Source organism: Saimiri boliviensis, chromosome 16, assembly GCF_048565385.1.
Source record: "Saimiri boliviensis isolate mSaiBol1 chromosome 16, mSaiBol1.pri, whole genome shotgun sequence".
NCBI classification, from domain to species: domain Eukaryota; kingdom Metazoa; phylum Chordata; class Mammalia; order Primates; family Cebidae; genus Saimiri; species Saimiri boliviensis.
The window spans coordinates 59,863,273-59,884,905 of record NC_133464.1 but is presented as its reverse complement, the minus strand read 5'-3'; the positions used below and the strand labels follow the sequence as shown (position 1 = coordinate 59,884,905).

At 36.9% G+C, this 21,633-nt stretch overlaps 1 protein-coding gene across 2 annotated transcripts in view; it reads right to left on the bottom strand.

Annotated features, from left to right (window-relative positions):
* Positions 1-21,633, bottom strand: part of LOC104649969 (uncharacterized) — a 98,291-nt gene that overhangs the window by 40,162 nt on the left and 36,496 nt on the right. For both annotated transcript variants that reach the window (XM_074387670.1, XM_074387671.1), the window contains one exon: positions 2,990-21,240. The gene's annotated coding sequence lies outside the window, so the exon portion shown is untranslated. The remainder of the gene's footprint in view (positions 1-2,989; positions 21,241-21,633) is intronic.

Sequence of the window (21,633 nt, the reverse complement as noted above, 5' to 3'; positions counted from 1 at the left end):
AGATTAACATTTTAAGGCTTCATTACATATCATTAAAAAAGACCACATTAAAAATCCATTTCAGAAGATGTTTTATGACGATTAAAAAAACAAAGATATAGAATAACATCGTATTTCTATCTGATGCTGGGAGGCTATTTCTTATGGCAAGTAATAACTGGGTAAACAGTGATACTTTAACTTTACAAATAGAAATCCTAAAAAACAGGTTTTGCTCCTAGAAAACCAAAATATTTGCTTTCAATTAATTTTCTAAAAATGGGTTGCACTGGTCACTTTTTAAACTCCTACAATCTAAGCATCACTGAATTCCTATTTGATTTTTTTTGGCTAAAAGTTTTCTTCAGAAGCAAACCGCTTTAGGGTGAGAAAAAGTTTCAGACCTTAGACAGAACCTTCATTTCCTCTTGTGTGTTTCTCCATCAAGAACAAGTATTCAAATAAGGAATCGCAATTATCTAAACCTATTTTTGGCCATCTTCCGGAATTTCTTGTTAAATCTCCTTTGAAATGCCACAGTTGCACTCTTGGAAAACTTGTCTTCCTGGTTTTCAAATTTCTGTTTATTATTACAGCTCTTCAGCTAGAATGCCAGGTCTTTGTGCTATACTGTTTCTTGAAACTGGAGACTAGCACACTTCCCCCAATTCAATTACTTGCTTTCCATTTGAGAAATTAAAGCCATATCAATTTTATAAAGTTTTAACTGACTGAATTATTTGGACTTTAAGTTCTCATTTTCATTCCATTAGCCTAATACTGGGAAAGATCTTCGTTTTATGAAGAGAAGGTAAGGCTCAAGAGTATTATTAACACATTTCAGTCATTGATTCTCATAACTGTTGTAAGTATAGGGATTTTCTAACAGGCACAGGCTTGAGATATGACACTACAAAAAAAGGCAGAGTTACTCAATTCTAAAAATGTCTAAGATTGCATACCTAATGAAATTATTTATTTACACAAGTATGTGTTAGAAAGGGACCTACTGTCCTTCATAAAGAGCTTCAGTCAGCTTTTCTACCCTTATCAGCTTTATGTAACTGCCAAATTTACCTTTCCAGCCTGACTTTTACATGGAACTCCAGTTTTGTATATCCAGGGACCTTAAATGAAGGCATTTGAAACTTAATGTCTAAATATCAAAAATACATTGCAAAAATGGGACACATTTCCCCTCTCTTAGTTTCCTTTTCTTTCTTCTCTTCTTTTCCTTACCTTCCCTTTCTCTCTCTCTCTTTTTTTTTTTTTTTTTGACAGAGTCACTCTATTGCCCAGGCTGGAGTATAGTTGACAGGAGCCTCCACTGCCCGGGTTCAAGTGATTCTCCTGACTCAGTCTCCCGAGTAGCTGGGATTACAGGCATGAGCCACCACATCCAGCTGATTTTTGTATTTTTAGTAGAGGTAGGGTTTCACCACGTTGGCCAGGCTGGTTTTGAACTCTTTTTTTTTTTTTATTGCATTTTAGGTTTTGGGGTACATGTGATGAACATGCAAGATTGTTGCATAGGTACACACATGGCAGTGTGCTTTGCTTCCTTCCGTCCCCTCACCTGTATCTGTCATTTCTCCCCATGCTATCTCTTCCCACCTCCCCACCCCCCGCCCCTCCCCCATTTCCCCCCAACGGATCCCAGTGTGTAGTGCTCCCCTCCCTGTGTCCATGTGTTCTCATTGTTCAACACCCGCCTATGAGCGAGAATATACGGTGTTTGATTTTCTGCTCTTGTGTCAGTTTGCTGAGAATAATGGTTTCCAGGTTCATCCATGTCCCTACAAAGGACGTGAACTCCTCGTTTTTGATGGCTGCATAATATTCCATGGTGTATATGTACCACATTTTCCCTATCCAGTCTATCATCGTTGGGCATTTGGGTTGGTTCCAGGTCTTTGCTATTGTAAACAGTGCTGCAATGAACATTCGTGTGCATGTGTCCTTGTAGTAGAATGATTTATAATCCTTTGGATATATACCCAGTAATGGGATTGCTGGGTCAAATGGGATTTCTATTTTTAGGTCCTTGAGGAATTGCCACACTGTCTTCCACAATGGTTGAATTAATTTACATTCCCACCAACAGTGTAAAAGTGTTCCTATTTCTCCACATCCTCTCCAGCATCTGTTGTTTCCCGATTTTTTAATGATCGCCATTCTAACTGGTGTGAGATGGTATCTCAATGTGGTTTTGATTTGCATTTCTCTGATGACCAGTGATGATGAGCATTTTTTCATGTTTGTTGGCCTCCCGTATGTCTTCTTTTGTAAAGTATCTTGAACTCTTGACCTCACATGATCCGTCTACCTCTGCCTCCCAAAGTATCAGGATTACAGGTGCGAGCCACTGCCTGGCCTTAAACTATTTTCTTGCCTCCTTTTTTCTAGTGATACTGCCACTGTCTTCCAGTATAGAAAACGTATAATCTTTTATACCTCCCATTTATCCAACCCATCATGATGTTCAAAAATATTTTCTTTGAGATATCTCAAATTTATTATATCACCTCCATTTCTCATGCCACTATTGCTGTTCAGGTTTTCTTCACCCCTAGATTACTACAATAGTTATACGCCCAGTTTCCTTGCTACCTTACTTTATTTCTTAGACATTTCTATATATAGTATTGCCACATTTATTTCCAAACAAGTTAACAGGCTATAATGCTCCCTATTCCCTGCCATATCAAGACTAAAATCCTCTAATTGGTTTTCCAGGCAAAGCTCAACAGCCTAGTTTTAACCTAGCTATGCAAATTCACATAACCTTTGCTTCAGGTTTTATGGCACAGATCCCAGGTTACTTCTGGGGGAATGCTACATTCAATTTTGGCTTAAATTCCTACCTACAATCCAGACAAGTCCATTACTTGACAACTCAATGTATCTTAATTTACAAGCATGCAGGCCACAAATTATAAAATGAAGACATTTTTACTGAGTCAGCAGAAACAACTGTTCAATTCTCCTGCAAGTCCCCAGAGTTACTTACAGTTTTCTGCTGAGGGGATCATCTCATGTGGCATTTATTGCCCTCTACTAAAGTGAGCTATTGGCTGACACTCTGCTCTGTACAGACGTCTGCTTCTGTTTCCAGTTTCAGTTCCTTCTCCACATGGTCTAAATACCAGTAGTTTAGTCAGTTCTCACCTTTTTTGAGGGGAGGGTGGCAATGGTGATATCAAAATTTACACCTGGAAAACAGGTCATAAAGAAAATCAATATAGAAGGTAAAGTGCATCACCACAGGAATTATTATTTAATTGCTGGTTGAATTCTTGACTTTTGTTTAAAAGGTAAATATAACAAATATGTCAGCCACCCTCAAAGCCAAACAAAACCAGCAGCAACAGTCTTTTCAATGTAATTTATACACTGAGTTCTAGAAAACAGACATAAATGTCCTATAAATTTTATATAAATGCTATACAAGGATACATAAAAATGAATCCTTATTAGGACTTAAATGTCATAGCAGTAAACAAATGGTATTTATTTGATCCACAACTTTCTTTGCCTTCTTATATATTTTTTAAAATTTTGGTGTGACTTCCCTGGTTTGTTTCTTTTTGAAAGGCAGAGCTGGGAAGAGGAGGAAAGGCATTTGGTCTCTTATAAAATTGTCCAAGAAAATTTATGTGAAAGCCTATATCATTCAATAAGGTGACTCCAGTAAGTTCAGGCATTCAAAAGCATTCCATTAATTTTAGAGTTACCTTAAGGAATTACAGTAAATCCTCAATGCTTTTATTTCTGTGATTATGGAATGGTGTTTCTTGAAAAATATTTTTAAATGTAAGGATTCTTTATACTACTACCATTTCCTGTCTCCTCAGAGATACACAAATAAAGGCGAAAAAATAACAATTAAACTTTATAGAATTTCACACTTCACTGGAAAGGTTAGAAATTATCAATTAGATCACTAATAACCCCCCAAAAGATATAGAAATCTTATAGGCCTGATTATTCATACCCCTACCCACACGTTTCTGGTTTTGGTGGAAAAAAAAAATGACATTTTAAGGTACCCGAGACCTGAGGAATGAATGTTAATAGCTGGTATAGAATGAGAAGAGCTCTAGTCAGTGAAGTAGTAAAAGGTAGAGCACTCCTAAATTACCTGGAAATAACCTGCATATTTCTATATTTGTCTAGCTGATATGTAGCCTTTCTACTACTTTACCATGAAGGTATTACTGCTGATTTTCAGCATCAATGGTCACTTGTTTAACACCCACTATGTTTAAGATACTAGGCTAGACTTGCAGAGTATACAATAAAGAATAAGATGGCCCCTTCCCATAAGGCAGCATGTATTTGTTCTAAGTCAGGTATGGAAGCTCAAATGCGAGAAATGGTATTTTTGGCTGAGGAGGAAAAGTAAACTGGAAAAATTTCATGTAGAGGGTAAACAGCGTAAGATTTAGACAACTGAAGATGAGTGAAAGGACATTCTAGTAGTAAATAACGTGAGCTAAGACTTAGAAGAAAATCTGAGTGAGGTTTGAAAAAATATTATTTCTCTTTGGTTTAACAATAGTATTATGGTATTCATTCACAATTATTATTGTGGTAAAGTCACTTATTCCCATAGTGGTAAAGTCAATCTTAACCTAAGGCAAAAAATATCCTAGATAGTAGCATTTTGCCTAGGCAACCCTTTCCTTTCAAGATTTCTCACCTGATTTGCTGAGTTAAAAGCCACATACCCCCAATTATTTAAGGTAAACTTATTTATGCCTAGGTTTCCTTCCAGTATTTCTCAGAAGTTTTTGTTTTCTTTTTTTCTTCAAAGCAACACACCATGGCTCTCGAAGGGCTGCAGGCAATCTGAATACCCTTGTTTTCTTTGTTTAGAAATGAGGGTACCTTATGCAAAGGAAGGAAAACAATCTCAAACATGATTAGACTCATTTCCCTACCAATTCCCTAATTTCTGCTCTTTGCCTTCATTCTACTGTATCTACTCCTTCCTACTTCATCATGTCTTGGTTCATGTTTTTTCTGCACTTGCAAGTTATCATTCCTTCATTTCACATAATCAATCTTAACCACTTTTTAAGCCCAGCTCATCTTTCCTATCTTTTTTTTGAGACAGAGTTTTGCTCTTGTTGCCCATGCTAGAGTGCAATGGTGCAGTCTCGCTCACTGCAACCTCCGCCTCCTGGGTTCAAGTGATTTTCCTGTCTCAGCATCCCAAGTAGATGGAATTACAGGTGCACACCAACATGCCCAGCTAAATTTTGTATTTTTGTAGAGACAGGGTTTCACCAGGTTGGCCAGGCTGGTCTTGAACTCCTGACCTCAGGTGATCCACTAGCCTCAGCCTCCCAAAGTGCTGGGATTAGAGGCATGAGCCACCGCACCCAGCCTCATCTCTGCTTATAAGTCTTCTCTGATAAGTTTAAATCCACATTTCCTTTGAGCTTCTACCACACTTCAGGTTAGCAAGCCAGAGATTACATTCCATTATTCTCCACTTGTTTATTGTATGTTAGTATAATATTCCCATATAGGTTAACAGTTCTTTGCCGGCAGGGACCATCTTTTATAGACTATAGTGAAGTACTGGGCCTAGAATAGGCCCTTAATAATAAAGATAATGTCACTTTAAAAATGCAAGCAGAGGCCAGGTGTGGTGGCTCATGCCTGTAATCCCAGCACTGGCAGGCTGAGGTGGGCGGATTACCTGAGGTAGGGAGTTTGAGACCAGCCCGAATAACACAGAGAAATATAAAATTACTAGAAATACAAAATTAACTTGGTGTGGTGGCACATGCCTGTAATCCCATAAGCTATTTTGGAGGCTGAGGTGGGAGAATCTCTTGAACCTAGGAGGTAGGGAGGGTGCAGTGAGCTGAGATTGCGTCATTGCACTCCAGCCTGGGTAAAAAGAGTGAAACTCTGTCTCAAAAATAAATAAATAAAAATTTAAAAATAAAAATGCAAGCAGAAAACATGGCATTTAAAAGTAGTATTTTAACAATAACTTATGGATGAAATAAAACTATATTCATTATTTTCAGAATTTGAAACCTCAAATTATCACCACCTCAGATCATCATGCTATTAAAAAGTAGATTTGCATATGAATGAAACTGTCCAACTCCATCACTTATACAGAACACGGTCATGAACAAAAGCAGCAGCCATTCTTGATAACCCAGTCCCCTCTGAACCAAACAATTTCTGGCAGTAGGAGAGATTTACAAGTACATAGCCTTGCTAACAACTAATAGGTTATAATGGAAAAGGTTTGTAATTTTAGTCCTTTAGAGTGTACATCTTTAAAATGCGTAGGGAAATCATAAGTACAATGTAATTTTGTTCAGTTTGGAATGAAGTAAAATTTTGCTTAAAGAAAATAAAATTATTCAAGTTGAAGCTTTAGTTAACCTGCATTAGTCACTAGCACTCTACTTAAAAACAATGTTAATCTTAGGAAAAATTGTAATCAAACATCCTTGGCTTAAAACTCATTCAGCACAATTTTTAAAACCTCTATACCGATATCACATAATACAGAAGTTCACCTTTATCTACAGGGTATACATTCCAAGACCGTCCGTGAATGCCTGAAACTGTGGAGAGTATGAAACTTTATAAATATATACTATGTGCTTTCAAATACATATATATCTACGATAAAATTTTATTTATAAATTAGGCACAGTAAGATTAATAGTAAAATAAAACAATTTAACAAAATGCAAGCATCACTACTCTTGTACTTTGGGGCTATTATGAATAAGAGTTACTTGAACACAAGCACTGCCATCCCAGGACAAAGGATCTGATAACCATGATGGCTACTAACAGGCAGGTAGTGTCTATAGCATAGCATAGACAATGGAAAAAGGGATGATTGCCTTCCTAGGCAAGATGGTGCAAGATTTCATCATGCTACTTCAGAATGATGCACAATTTAAAATCTAAGCACTGTTTATTTCTTGAGCTTTTCCATTTAATATATCTAGACTTCAGTTGACTGCATGTAACTAAAAATGTAGAAAATGGGAGACATTACTGCATTGTATAAGACTGGATAATAAGGTACATCTTTATTTATAAAATGTAATAATATTCAACATACTTTTTTTTTTTGAGATGGAGTTTGACTCTTGTTGCCCAGGCTGGAGTGCAATGGCGCAATCTCGGCTCACTGCAACCTCTGCCTCCTGGGTGCAATTCTCCTGCCTCAGCCTCCGAAGTAGCTGAAATTACAGGCATGTGCCACCACGCACGGCTAATTTTGTATTTTTAGTAGAGATGGGGTTTCTCCATGTTAGTCAGGCTGGTCCCAAACTCCCGACCTCAAGTTATCCTCCTGCCTCAGCCTCCCAAAGAGCTGGGATTACAGGTGTGGGTCACTGAGCCCAGCCAAGATAGTTTCTATGATGGCAAAGTTAAATACAATTTCCAGAATTCTAAGATGATACCGAATTTTCCACATAAATCTACGAGTTTATATTTGTTTCTGTCTGCTATTTTAAATAATATGTCAGTGTACTAAATATTTGCAAAAGGAATATATTGAAGGCTGCCTTTTAGTATTATAAAAATTTGTGACAAGACAGGGCCAAGTTCAATATCTTACTTAAAATTTAAAGGCTTGGAGAGAGACAGTAACTTGCTTAAGGTCTCCCAACTAAGCAATAGCAGAGCCAATTTTCAAGTATTTGAATATGATCGTAATTAACTTCTCAGGGATAGAAACAGTTTAAGCTTCTGTTTACACTGTCATTCCTCTGGCAAAGTTACCGAGCTACCTAAAATACTTCCTTAGCATAATATTCAGAAATATAAATTTTATTATAGCACATTATAACCTTTTATTCTGCTTCATTTCATGGCCTTCTAAACCTGTGGGTAAGCTTTAGCTTCTTGTACATGCTCAATTGTTATCTTAATAAAATGCATCCCAATGACACTGAAGAGACTAGTAACAGAGGCAAGTGCCTCTGAACAGAGAGACTTGTTGGATGAATGAATAGCTGTACACACATAACTGAGAAGAAATAAAAGTTTCATTGTTTGAGACTTTAAAAATGAGGACAATGCAGAAAATAACTTATAGATTCCCAACATGAACATCATCAAATTAATCTAATGAACATTTTCACTTATAATTTGTATTTTCACTTCATTTTGCATATTATTCTTAATTCTTATATGAATTCTTCAATGAATCCTAAATTATTTCTTTAGATATGCCTATGGTTAAAGCATTTTCCCCCCATCAGAGCAAGTAAGATAATTGAAAGATTATAGAAAAGATTTAATCTAAAAAAATCACTTTATTATTTATGTGAGAACTTTTATCATTTCAACTGAAACTAAATAGAAAAATATTGAATATGAAAAGTAAATACTTTGAAAAACAGAGAATGCCCTAAGATTTTAAGACTGTACTGGAAACAGGATTCTTACAATTCTGATTTATCTTTTAAAATTGCCATGCTAAGGGCCGGGCGCGGTGGCTCAAGCCTGTAATCCCAGCACTTTGGGAGGCCGAGGCGGGTGGATCACGAGGTCGAGAGATCGAGACCATCCTGGTCAACATGGTGAAACCCCGTCTCTACTAAAAACACAAAAAAGTAGCTGGGCATGGTGGCGCTTGCCTGTAATCCCAGCTAGTCAGGAGGCTGAGGCAGGAGAATTGCTTGAACCCAGGAGGCGGAGGTTGCGGTGAGCCGAGATCGCGCCATTGCACTCCAGCCTGGGTAACAAGAGCGAAACTCCGTCTCAAAAAAAAAAAAAAAAAAAAAAATTGCCATGCTAAATAAATCAGATCGTTCGGTATTAACTCAAATAGTATTTTCTGTCAGATGGTTTCATTTTAATGTTTTCTTTATATATGGAAATTATGTTTAAACTATATTAGATATCACAAATTATAAAATTATACATTCTAAATGAATACATTAAAATGAAAATTAAGCAGAATTTTATAGAAAAGATTGTAACACTGTAACAGGTAAGATGAAAAGTACACTCAGCTTTAAAAAAGGGAATTTTCAGCAGGGCGCAGTGGCTCACACCAGTAATCTCAGCACTGTGGGAGGCTGAGGCCGGCAGATCATAAGGTCAGGAGTTCAAGGTCAGGAGTTCGAGGCCAGCCTGGTCAATACAGCAAAACCCTCTACTAAAAGCACAAAAATTAGCTGGGCCTGGTGGTGTGTGCCTGTAATGTCAGCTACTTGGGAGGCTGAGGCAGGAGAATCGTTTAAACCCTGGAGGCGAAGGTTGCAGTGAGCCGAGATCAGGCCACTGCACTCCAGCCTGGGCAACAGAGAAAGACTGTCTCAAAAAAACAAACAAAAAATTAAAATAAACAAACAAACAAACAAATAAAAAAGGGAATTCTCAACTACTTTTTAAAAAAGGAGTTCTCTTCATGGAAGGCCTAATTTGGAAATATACGTGGGTCCCTAAACAAAGTAGTCCAGAAGCCAACTTCAGGCCAGAGCATCTGAATGCTACGGATTTGGGCAGGCAAGATCCAGAGGCAGAGTACTGTTGATTTGGGTGGGCAGGTAGAATTCAGATACTGGGTAATCAGAGAAAAACAGAAATGAAATGCTAGGAAAAGGGGTCACACCCTTCAATCCAGGCAGAACAGATACAAGTGAAACAGTTTCTTAATGAGGTAGAAAGAGGAAGTTACTAACTCCTCTTCTGGTTGGATTTTAATATACAAGCTGATATGAATTCATCAGCCTAAGCAAGGTTGCCTTGGATTTTGAAGTTGTCTTAAGGAATAAACTGTAGAGAAACCAGAGGGCCAATCAGATGAATGATGAAATGGAAAAACAGCCATTAAATACTTTTAGAAAGTATTACAACTTAATACTTTAAAAACCCTGAATCTTGAGCTAGTAGTAAAACTAACTAGAATTCCTGACCTCCATAGTGCTTTATTGCAACATCTCAGAAAGAACATCTGGGGATTCATTTTAGTCTGCGAAGAGTCTTTTTCTTAAGATTTACATCAGCTATATCATCAGGGTTTATCTTGTCCTTGTTACCAAGGAGGTAAAAGAGGCTTTGTGAAATTTCTTCCTCAGCTGGCACATTATCTCAATGAAAAATAGAGCCCTTACAAAGACTTACTTTAGACACAAAACTCCATTACTGTACTTGGCAATTACTATTTCATGCTTCTCATTTTTTTCTTCTCTGATCCTTTAATGAAACTGTGATGCTGATGATCTATAAATTTGATCTGATTGAGCCTAGACTTTTACTGACAAAAATAATTTCTAAGTAGCCATGCCAATATTAATACCGATGTATATTTTTTTTAAAGATGTAGTCTTGCTGTCGCCCAGGCTGGAGTGCAATGGTGTAATCACGGCTCACTGCAACCTCCGCTTCCCAGGTTCAAGCAATTCTCCTGCCTCAGCATCCTGAGTAGTTGGGATTACAGGCGCCCACCACCACGCCTGGCTAATTTTTGTATCTTTAGTAGAGACAGGGTTTTACTATGTTGGTCAGGCTGGTCTTGAACTCCTGACCTAAGGTGATCCACCTGCCTCAGCCTCCCAAAGTGCTGCTATTACAGGGGTGAGCCACCACACCTGGCCAATGTATTTTTTAATCAGAGAATTAACATGTTACTGAATGTATATGGGGTTACCAGCTCTATTTACTATACTAGTCACCAAATGACCTGAGTTCAAGTTCAATAAGACAGTCTGGGCTCAAGCCTATTAGGCTTACAGGATAAAAGCAGGGAAATATAGAAACATATAAATCAGATAATGATTTAATGTAAGGAATGAGACTGTTTTAAGGGTGACAGTACAGAAAAGGCAGTTATTTTTTTTGAGATGGAGTTTCACTCTTGTTGCCCAGGCTGGATGGCAATGGCGCACCCGCAACTCAGTGCAACCTCTGCCTCCTGGGTTCAAGCGATTCTCATGCCTCAACCTCCCAAGTAGCTGGGATTACAGGTGTTCACTACCACACTCAGCTAGTTTTTTTATTTCTAGTAGAGACAGGGTTTCACCATGTTGACCAGGCTGGTCTTGAACTCCTGACCTCAGGTGATCCTCCTGCTTCAGCCTCCCAAAGTGCTGGGATTACAGGCATAAGACACTGCACCCAGCTGGCAGTCATCAATTTTCAACACAAGTTATCTATGTGGTAGGGGGTTGTCCCTCTGAGGTAATACCAGCAGTCATTAATTTTCAACACAAGTATATATGTGGTAGGGGGTTGTCCTTCTGAGGTAATACCTAAGAAAATGTCTGAAGGATGAATAGAAATTTGCTACACTACCATGATTGCTCTAGAAGAGGTAGAATGAAATTAGTTATTATGAAGCCTTGCCAAGAGTCCAAATTTTTAAATTGGCATGAATCAAGAAAATTTTATGTCTAAAATAATTCTACAATTTGGATTTATGTAGTCTGCAGCCTTTAAGTTGCAAAAGGTGTATTTTCTCTTCTAGATTTTGGCAAGCATCCAGAGGGACAACGCCCTTAAGTGAGATGACATTGACATTTAGTGCTTCTATATACATACCTACACATATGTGTGTGTGTGTGTGTGTGTGTGTGTATATATATATATATATATATATATATATATATATATATATATATTTTTTTTTTCCCCTTCTTTCTGAGACAGAGTTCTGCTCTGTCACCCATGCTGGAGTGTGGTGGCATTATCTTGGCTTACTACAACCTCTACTTCCTGGGTTCAAGTGATTCTCCTGCATCAGCCTCCCAAGTAGCTGGGATTACTGGCATGTACCACCATGCCTGGATAATTTTTGTATATTTAGTAGACAAGGTTTCATCATGTTGGTCAGGCTGGTCTCGAACTCCCAACCTTAGGTGATCCACCTGCCTTAGCCTCCCAGTGCTGGGATTACAGGCGTGAGTCACCGTGCCTGGCCTGGTGCTTTAATACTTTAAAAACGACCAAGTCTGACCTTTAGATTGTGTAGACTTACTTTGTACAATAGGATGAAGGTAGTTTTCTCAGGGAACTGTGCCATTACATTAGGGGCTCTGATTAAATTCATTTGTCTGTATGTATATCCATGTACCACAAATACACACAGGACATGGACACACAGACACCTCATCTCCATTGTTACTCAAATATAGTTCTCAGCACATGACTCCTTGGTGGTGGGACCATTACACAATATGAGAAGATAATTTGTACTTAGTACAGTATTTTCACATACAAACCTATCTTTAAGACATTACAAAAAGTAAGTCGTAAAAATGTCAGTTATAGTCTCTAATACTTTTTTTTCCCTTCTAAAACAAGTTCTTAAAAGCCTTTCATACTATTTCTGATGTCTATTTCAATGGAAGTAGTCAGTACAACGTGTGAAGACCTAGGCATTAAAGAAGCATTAAAAAAGACAATAAAGTAAGACTAAAAGGACTTTGGAAACTAAAAGTACTACCTAAAAGGAAGGCATCACTCATTTTGAGCATTTTATGGTTTAGTAGTTACGTAGTTTTGTCTCCTCTTCCTCTTGTTGGCTATAGGACAGAGAAGCTGTAGATATAATTCCTAGAAGCATAAACTTTGAAGTCAAACCATCTGAGCTTAAACCTGGACTCCTTGGCTTTCTAGTTATGTGACATGAGGCATGCTATTTCTGTGACTTGGTTTCCTTACCCATAACAACGGACCTCTCTCAGAGGGTAGCTGTGAGGACTAAATAAATTTACAAACCTGAAAGTTGCTGGCAAAGGATAAACACTAAATGTGTTAGCAGTTACTATTTCTACTGCTAATAATAGCACCTAAATGTTGAGTTTTCCGTATATACCTTAGAAAAAATCAACAACCCTTGCAGGTAGGTATTGAAATGGTTTTATTTGATGGTTTGGGTCCTTTTCACTTTGACAATCACTTAAACCATAAAAATTTACTGGCCTATTTTCCAGAGGGGCAAATAAATATTAACAAATGTGCCAGGGCTGATGTTCATTTACAAGTCTTTCTCATATCAATAATCTCATATATAATTTGGAAGAGAACCAGGGTAGTCTAAAAAGTACTTGAAAACTGAGGAGCCTGCATTAAAGGATGCACTAAAACCAATCTTTTCAACCAATCGATACCATTTAAACAACTCTCAACAATGATTTAAGTTCAAAAGACTGGCAAAGATAGTAAAGAATAAATATTTTCTGCATATATGCCAGAATCAACAAGACCCTCTGCCAATTTCAGAGACTGATCTTACTGGGAACATTTCTTTTAATCAATAACTGAGCACCTATTATGTGCCTGGTAGGTTAAAAAAAAAGAAACACAACTCTAATTGAAGCGAAATTCCTATTTAACTACAGAACAAGAATTTTAAGAGCATTATGTCTAAACCTAACCTGTGGCTTTGTAGTCTCATTAGTGTCTAAGCGTCCTAAAAGACAAACATAAAAAAATCCTCTTTCAATACTATTAATTCTCCCCAAAAGTGTATGATTATGTATCTTCGTGGAATTGATTCCTTCCTGTTTATCCAGATTCTTCACCTTTATTCACTTATGGTCTTAAGAGGGAAATGACTACTTAATAATCCAGTTCCATACTGGGTTTCCTACTGCCTCCAAGAAATTATTCTCGAAGACAAATGCTAACTTATAAAAGCTTTTAGAGATATTTTAAAACTATGTTCCTAGCTCTAGTATTTTCATTGCTTATATATATTTGAGATAAAGTCTTGCTCTGCCACCCAGGCTGGAGTGCAGTGGTGCAATCTCTACTCATTGCAACTTCTACCTCCTGGGTTTAAGTGATTCTCCTGTTTCAGCCTCCTGAGTATTTGAGATTTCCAGTGTAAACCACCACACCTGGCTACTATTTTGTATTTTTTAGTAAAGACAGGGTTTCACCATGTTGGTCAGGCTGGTCTTGAACTCCTGACCTTAAATGATCTGCCTGCCTTGGCCTCCCGAAGTGCTGGGATTACAGACGTGAGCCACCGTGCCCTGTCAACATTTTTATTTTATAGGTCTCAATACTGGCAGTTCTGTAAAAACTATGCTCATTTCTAGTAAAAACTATTCTAAAATTTAAACAAAGTCCAACTTTCTTATCATTTCCTTTTGTCAAAAATTGTCTTGTGTTAGCATCAATGCTTTAGATGTTTAAGGCAAGGATTTGTTCAAGCTGATACGGTAATTCTCTTCACTTCGAAAGATGCCTTATCTTGATTAACAGTGTTTTTCCCATTTTACCAATTTTAAGGTCCTGTAAGGCAGTCATTTCTATAATGTACACATCCACAACAGTAGAAAACTCTTGCTTTGGAGTTTATATTTGCCACCCTGAAACTGATGTGCCCAGTTTTGCCCTCTGGCGCAATAAAGAGTAAACAAGTCTCAAGATTGTTATTTTTTTTTTTTTTTTCTTTTTCCAGCAGGCTTCTCAGTATCTCTAGCCAGTCCTCATAACATTCAAACACCTCAAATAGTTTCCATTCTCTCAATCCACTCTAGTTTGTTCACATTCATCTACATATTCTACATGTGGCCTGACATAAGCTACATACCCAAGGCTGCCAATTAACAATGGTCTGGGGGAACAAATGTTTATCAGCAAACAGCAATAGTTTAACCCAAATAAAGATTTTGCATGCTAGCTTTGAAATTTGTTGAACTCTTACCTATAAACTCCAACTAAAATTCTCCAAAATACAGAAACCAAGACCATCTGGTATTACTGAAAATAAAGAAACATCGAAGGGATCTGGTTTCTTCATGAACTGAACATAGGGGATATTTTTAAATCATTACAATTTTTTTCTGAAGTTATACCTCTGTAGAACTTTCTGGAAAGAACCAGTTATCAATTCTTAAATCTTCAAATTCAGGCCAGGCATGGTGGATCATGCTATAATCTCAGTACTTCAGGAGGCTGAGGCAAGAGGACTACTTAAACACAGGAATAGATATGCCTAGGAAACAAGGTGAGATCATGTCACTAACAAAAAATTTTAAGTTTGCCAGATGCAGTGGTACATGCCTGTAGTCCCAATTACTCAGGAGGCTGGGTGGGGAAATCACTTGAGCCTGCAAGATCAAGGCTGTACTGAGCCATGATTGTGCCACTGCACTCTCAATAGAGCAAGACCCTGTTTCAAACATACAAACAAACAAAAAACACAAAAAAACAAACCCATAGACCTGAAACAAAAACCAAAAAAAAAAAAAAAAAAGCTCCACATTCCTTAGTTTTGGAGGTATCCAAACACAACTAAAAATTGTAAATTCAAAAATGGCACAACAGCTAAACTACTATGGACCTGAAGCTTTACTCTGAGTCATTTTTTTATTTTTTCTTTTCTTTCTTTCTTTTTTTTTTTTGAGACAGAGTCTCACTCTGCCGCCAGGCGCTAGGCTGGAGTGCAGTGGTACAATTTTGGCTCACTGCAACCTCTGCCTCCTGGGTTCAAGCAATTCTCCTGCCTCAGCCTCCCGAGTAGCTGGGATGACAGGCGCACACCACCACACCCAGCTAATTTTTGTATTTTTAGTAGAGACGGGGTTTCACCATGTTGGCCAGGATGGTCTCCATCTCTTGACCTTGTGATCCACCCGCCTCGGCCTCCCAAAAGGCTGGGATTACAGGCTTGAGCTCTTATTTTTTCAAAGAATGCAATGCCCGTTAAAATGCCGAGAAAAGTGGCATAACAGATTTGACTTCAAATCTGATCCATAGGTCTGTTGTGGCAACAAACACCCCTCCTCCTAAACAGCCAGACTTTCAGACCTCCAAAACATAGTTTCTTTATTCTGTTAGCACAGCTGTTTCTCAGGTTCTAAATCTTTTTTTTGTGACAGAGTCTCACTCTGTCATCAGGCTGGAGTGCAGTGGCATTATTTCAGCTCACTGCAACCTCCGCCTCCCATATTCAAGCAATTCTCCTGCCTCAGCCTCCCAAGTAGCTGGGACTTCAGGTGTGTACCATCACACCCAGCTAATTTTTGTGTTTTTAGTAGTGTCAGGGTTTCAACATGTTGGCCAGGATGGTCTTGATCTCTTGACCTTGAGATCCACTCGCCTCAACCTCCCAAAGTGCTGGAATTACCGACATGAGCTACAGTGTCCAGCCTATAAACCTGTCCTTTCTAATTAAAATTACTGTTACCTCTTTTAAATTATAAAATTAGTGTGTGAGACATTATAATGGTTAAGACACATCATTTTTGCTTATATTCTAAATGGGTCAAATTCTGAGAAAAACATTTATTTTTCTAGACAGGCCTAACATTTATTGAGTTTATTAGTGTCTTGTTTACATTTTATAAGCGCATGTTTAAACTGAAATATCCATAACTACTGGTTGTCATTAACAGTAAGAAATAATTTTGAATATGCAATGTGAATTCCACAATTTCACAACAGTTCAGCTTTTGCTAAATGTAACTACTGAGGTACAAAAGAAACAAACTCCTAATTTGATATGCTGGTCTTAGGTTTTTTTTTTTCACCCCCCCTGAGGTAGGGTCTTGCTGTCACCTAGGCTGGAGTGCAGTGGTGCCACCTTGGCTCACTGCAATCTCTGCATCCCAGGTTTAAGCAATTCTCCTGCCTCAGCCCCACCGAGTAGCTGGGACTACAGGCATATGCCACCACTCCGGGTAATTTTTGTATTTTTAGTAGAGATGGTGTCTTGCCATGCTGCCCAGGCTGGTCTGGAGCTCCGGAGCTCAGGTGATCTGCCAGCTTTGGCCTCCCAAAGTGCTGGGATTACAGGCATGAGCCACCGCGACAGGCCAGATTTCTATTTTTAAGCAAATTCTGACTAGTACACGTATTTTAGAAGTTATTTTTTTTACTCTCCTGCTCAGAATACTTCATGACCTCCCTTGCTTCAAATTGCTTTTTTCACTATGAAAAGGTATCCTTGGGGATGACATGAAGATATGGTACAGGAGGTAGCCAGAGTAAGCAAGATGTGTCTTCCTATATCCTCAGTCTTGAGGAAAACTAAATTCTAACCTTAGGTATTTTTATATTACAATACTATAAAACATTATAAAGTTAGTGGGATTTTTTTGATAAAACTCAAATTTGAAGAAAATATTTCTGAGTCAGAGCATAGCACTTAATCTCTTCTCTAGAGGTAAACATAATCTTTCTAGTCCCTGGCACAGTAATGAACTGGATTAAGAAATAAATTCACTAATCCAAATATGCAACTAGAAGGCAATATAAGGCTAGTAACAAATGCCTTTGGATGATGAAAATACGATTTTTAAATAAAATTTTTTTTGCTCTTCCTGAGGTTTCTGTGTCTACATAGTACTTTTATGCTAAGGAAAATCAAACTTAACAGAAAAATCCTTAATTTTTAGATGTGCAACTTTCACTGCATTATCAAATCTTTATAAAAGAAACCAGATTTGTATTTCTTTACTAATATAGTTTCAAATTAAAAGAGATTTAAATACCCCCTTTCTTACACTTACCTGTGTCTGAGGTTTTAAGGGCTTGAAGAGTGGGGAAATGACAGTGAAATCTCTCAATCATGAACTCAAGAAGGAATTCTTGAATTCCTTTTCAATATTGCTTTGAGAATTTAGAGCAAGCTGTTCCTCTGAAGCTGATTTTAAACTTATCTGATTTTGAAATTTTTCTTCCATTACAGTTAATTCTTCATTACCTTGTCTAAAGTTCCCGAACACAGTAGGATTCCCTTTTATAGATTTCCAAAGTTAATCATTATGTGGAGGTAAGGTTGCTTCAAATAAATACTTTTATTTTTCAAGAATTTCTCTCTCCTTTTCAAAAAACAAACTCTGCCCATCACAAAAATCATACATGCTTATTTATAATCAAGACGATCCCTCCCACCCCAATAAGATTTACCTCTTACCCAAAGTAAACCAGTAAAATAATTTAGCATGTTATTATTCTAGTGAATCTATTCAAACTATTTGATAATCTTTTACTTAATAATAAACAACTTTTTAGCTCATTATTCAATTGCTATTTTAAATAGCTGCACGGTATCCTACTAAACATGTTATTCAATCAACCCTTTATTATTGAATGCTTAATAAACAATACCATCACAAAGACATGGATTAATTCTTTAAAAAGTGTATTTGTTAATTGCTTTTACAATATTGGAAAATTGAAATAATTATTCTTTTAATGTTAATAAATCTTAAGAATATATTGCAACTGGTTGATACATAACTATTTGAAGAATTTAAAAAGTCAACTATATAACGTGTCAGCATAAAATTAATATCTGAACCTTAGGACTGATGTTTAGGCTACTGTTCTGAAGTTTCTTAAATTAAAAAAATTTTTTTTCATATTGCTAATACATTTAAAAGGTTAACCTATATGAGTAAATGAGAAACAATGAAAGAAGTGTTATGTATCTCAGTGTGTGAAGGCAGAGAAAAAGGTTAAGAACTACAGGTATAATATGTTCATACCATGGAAGGATGGTTAATGTCAGTCTGTTAAGGTCAATAAACAGTATACATGAGAAATTTTGCCTTATTAACAAAAATGTGCAGGCATTAGTTGGGGGAGAACTGTAGTAAAGAAATGGCATAAAGGCAAAGAGAAAGAAAAACTAGCGGATTAGGACTAGTTAGTTCATCTGAAGAATAATCAGCATAGAAAATGTTAGGACAAAATCACAAGGTATCAAAGTAAGCAATTTAAATGTTACACCCTAGGAAAAAAAACAGTGCTTTGGGAAGATTAAAAAAGTAATATATACTATATGGAAAATGAAATTGTTAGTTCAAAACAGCTAGAGGCAAATAACTAGTTAAAATGCCGCTAAATAGAAATAAGTGAAAAACAATGAAGTACTTATAGTAGAAATTTCAAGGATGAAGAAATCAAAGACCATTATGGTTCATTTGGGTATATGATAAACATGAGCAAATTCAGTGTATCTCTTGGAGTCATTAGTCTTGGCTCCACCTAAACTGATCACGCAGAAAACCATTTCAAAGCCATCAATGCACAATTCTCAAAGTCCTGATCACACACACATACCTATTCACTATCCGTTTAAACATTCTGTTTGTATTCTAGTCTGATGGAGGCTCTAATGTTGAATCAGACTCATAAAAATATTGTCCTATCTGCAGAGGTCAAATAGGCTGAGGCACATATGCCTGTCAAGAGTGTCGTAAAGAAGTATGAAAAGCTGTGCTGGGCAGGGTGGCTCATGCCTGTAATCCCAGCACTTTAGGAGGCTGAGGTAGGTGGATCACAAGGTCAGGAGTTTGAGACTAGCTTGGCCAATATGGTGAAACCCCATCTCTACTAAAAATACAAAAATTAGCCAGGTGTGGTGGCAGGCGCCTGCAATCCCAGTTATTCAGGAGGCTGAAGCAAGAAAATTGCTTGAACTGGGGAGGTGGAGGTTGCAGTGAGCTGAGATCACATCATTGCACTCCACCCTGGGCGACAGAGTGAGACTGAATCAAAAAAAAAAAAAAGAGAAAAGAGAAATGAAATCTGTAGATCAAGGTAAAAGCTTTAACAGCTATAAGATAAGGCCCCTATCAACTCTCTGATCCTATTAACTACTATTCCTCTTTACATGTGGTCACAGCCACACATGCTTTCTTGCTGTTCCATGTACAAAAAATGCTTCAGCCTCAGGGTCTTTGTATTTGTTATTTCATCTGCTCAGGTACCTACGTGGTTTGCTCCCTTATTGTTTCTAGGTGTTTGTTCAAATGCCATCTCTGTAGAGTATTTCCTACCCATAATATTTAAAAATACATCTCTCCTGCCTTCCAGACACCTTTATCACGTAATTGCCACTTTCCCTGCTTTATTTTTGCCACAGAACTTACACTCTCTGACATACCAAATATAGTAACTATCAGTTTTTTTGTCCATTCCATCACTCACTCCTCTACCCGCAAGATTAGTAAGCTCCATGGAGGCTGGGATATATCTTTTTTATTCAGTGACAATCTTCAACACCTTAACAGTAAATAAATGTGTATCTCTCTATATATAAATGTTTCAAATCTATTTTTAATGTTGCTTGTCAAACATTAACATTTTCACACTTCTAGAAATGACATTAATAAAAATATAAACAAATTGATATAAAAATCTGTATAGACTCAGCTAGAATTTACGAACTCTTAATAAAAGATGTATTTAAGCTTTCTCAACTATGGGACAACAAATACTAGACTTCATTGCTTAATACTAAAAATGGCATTTTTGACTATTCACATGGAAACTTAAAAAAACTACCCTATAGTTATTATCATAGGAATTCAGTTCAAGGAGGAAAAAAGTTTTAGTGGTACTATGAGAACCTGTATCTCTGAAAATGTTAGCTCTATAAATGTAAGCACTCCCAAAGATTATAATAAAATGTGGAAACAGGCAAACTATGGGGTGATTTCAAGTTGTTACCACTTCCTTAAGATTTTCTTTAATAGAATCATTCATGCTAAGTGGATAAAAGTTACAAATTACAAAAAAAAGACACAGAATACATCCAATAAGAAATTAATCATACTGAGGAATATTTAGTGTAGAACTGGCCTAAAATTTTTTTTCCAGCAGAATTTCTCAACATCTAACACTATAGCAAATAATACAAATAAGATTCTTCAAGCAGTTGGCATTTCTTCAAAACACAAGGGTCCAATTACAATATCCTGTTGTTCAAAGTCCCACAGAATTAGAGAAGAATCTGTACTACTCAATGTTTTTGCATAAATTCCCTGATTTATAAAAATAAACCCAAATATAAATTATGAATATTTAATTTCAATATAAACAAAAACAGCAGCTAACTTGTCATGTTTCATAGTAATTTTAGCATAAAACATTTAAACATTTATTTTGCCAATATATTTTTCATTGCATATAGGCTTAAAAAAAAAGAAAGACATCAGAAATACCTGCAATGTATTTTATATGCAAAGGAGATAAGAACATAAAGTTAAATTTCCAGTGGAGGAGTTAGTTTTTCCATATAAGTGTTCAAGTTATTAGTAATAAAATGGAAGTTATAAGTAATCCCTTGACATATGTAAAACAAAATTTTTTAGTAGATAGGAATGTATTGATGATAGCCTCTTATTTCTTCTCCCAGATATGCAAGTGATAGATCTAAATACTTACTAGAGCCAAATCTATCTCAAAAGTTTAGGTCATTTTTTTTCCTTTTTGATAGTATTCAATGAGAAATAACACTTAAAATAAAACTTTTTCCATGAGGAAGGTACAGTAATTATCCACCTGCAAAAGGAAAAAAAAAAAATTTGATTTAGAATGTCAACTTCTAAATATATTAATATATTAATTTAGAGAAAGAATAGTTTATGAAAGTATAATCTTGCTAATTTTAGTAGGGCTAACTGGTACATGTATCAGTAACAACATTTAGTGGCTTAAAAAACACCTATAACTCTGAATTAATCAAAAAGATACATAACTGGGCCGGGCGTGGTGGCTCAAGCCTGTAATCCCAGTACTTTGGGAGGCCGAGGCGGGTGGATCACGAGGTCGAGAGATCGAGACCATCCTGGTCAACGTGGTGAAACCCCGTCTCTACTAAAAATACAAAAAATTAGCTGGGCATAGTGGCGTGTGCCTGTAATCCCAGCTACTCGGGAGGCTGAGGCAGGAGAA